A 1,688-nucleotide genomic window follows, 5' to 3' on the forward strand; every position below is an offset into this window, starting at 1 on the left:
AGCCCAGCTCCTCCAACTCCCAACAACAGCTTAAGTTACAGGAAAGAGAAAGGGGAGGGGGTGAGGTGGCCCAGCCTGGAGGAAAAGGAGAGAAGTTCTGGGAGGAGGGAAGGGGACAAGGGAGAGTGGAAAGAAAAAGGGAAGAAAGAAAGAGGGGGGGAAAAAGGGCAAGTTAGGAGATGGGGTGCAGCCCCAGGAAAGGAAGTGTGTGTTCTGCTGGAGCAGGTGGGGAGCCCCAACCCGGACGCAAACTTGTCTTGGCTCTCCTTCCCTAGTGAGCACCCCCATCCCTATCTCCCCCAGGACCCCTCCACATCTACAAGTCTACGGTTCAGGCTCCCCCATTCCTCTCCTCTTGGCATTAGGTTCTAGAAGTTTCCAAGAGACAAACTATCTGACTCATTCATTCCCAGGGATGCTGATTTCCTGGGCCAAGAAGGCAATCACCCCCAAGAACCTCACTAACCAAACTCAGCACTGATTTTTTCAGCTTTGTTTTCCCCAGTCTGCTCTGAGAAGCCCACACCTTGCTTTTGCTCGGCCTAGGCCTGGGCTAATGAAAATGCTTAATTAATAGATCATCTGTTATATATGTTTAATCCTTTTGTGGCCCATTTTTCCATCCAGAGACCTTGGGAAAGGGTGCTGGAGGGATCAAGGGGATAACGTCTGTACTCTGCCAATTCCCTACTCCCTCTGTCCCCAGAGCTTGTCCCTGGAACTTGAGGCGGAGGAGGGTGAAGTGCAGTGAATGGGACTTACAAGTTGGGGCTCCAGGAGTCCTCGACTTCCTGATTATTCTGTGCCTGAAGGGCTGGTTTCCTTAGAACTAAATGGAGGATGGAGTTCAGGGAGAGGGAATTTGGTATCTCATCTGAAGGTGGATTCCAGGCTCAGGAAGAGAGGAGGAAAAGGAAGCTTCTCGAACAGCAGAGGGATACCTTGCGGGTTGGGAATGGGGGTAACCAACTAGAGTCTCTGAAGACTCAAACCTGTTTTCCACCTAGTGTCCAGAACCTACCCCATTGATAGTAGAGTACTTTTGCTCAATCAAACCTTTGAGGATTCAAAGTTTCTGAAATCACGTTCTCATCCTCAGTCCTCCCCTTCCTGAACGGATACACACACCCCTGCCCTTTAGGGTGGAGGAACTCAGTGTTTCTGGAGGGAAAGAATACTGACCCAGGATTGAGGAAACAAAGAGGGGACCTGTAACTGCTAGGGAGGATGATTCCTCTGGAAGAAGGGGGTTTTAATGCGAAAGGAGCAAGGAGACAGGGACACATGCAATTACCAGGACCGCAGACCATCACCCGCTAGACTGTAAGCTCCCTGAAGCTGCAGCCTAGGTCTCTGCAGACTTTGTCGGCTTTGCATATAGTAGATGTTCAATAATTTGTTGGATTAAAACAATAGCTATTATTTACCAAGCTTTTAGCCTAGCATCAGGTCAAGTGAGTGCCATAATCTATCTCATTTAATTCTCACAACTGAGACAAGGTAAATAAAAATTCTGACTTGAGACTCTCAAGATCCAGGAAAAACAAGTCTGAGACATTCTCCTAGAATCTTTCCTGGCCTTACCGCTCCCTCTCAGTGTTCCTCCTCCACAGTTCATGGTCCTGAAATATTGACATCCACGAAACTTTAGTCTTCTCACCCAATCCCCTTTCACTCGGTGATCTTAG

The sequence above is a fragment of the Mesoplodon densirostris genome, chromosome 18 (genome assembly GCF_025265405.1).
Source record: "Mesoplodon densirostris isolate mMesDen1 chromosome 18, mMesDen1 primary haplotype, whole genome shotgun sequence".
NCBI classification, from domain to species: domain Eukaryota; kingdom Metazoa; phylum Chordata; class Mammalia; order Artiodactyla; family Ziphiidae; genus Mesoplodon; species Mesoplodon densirostris.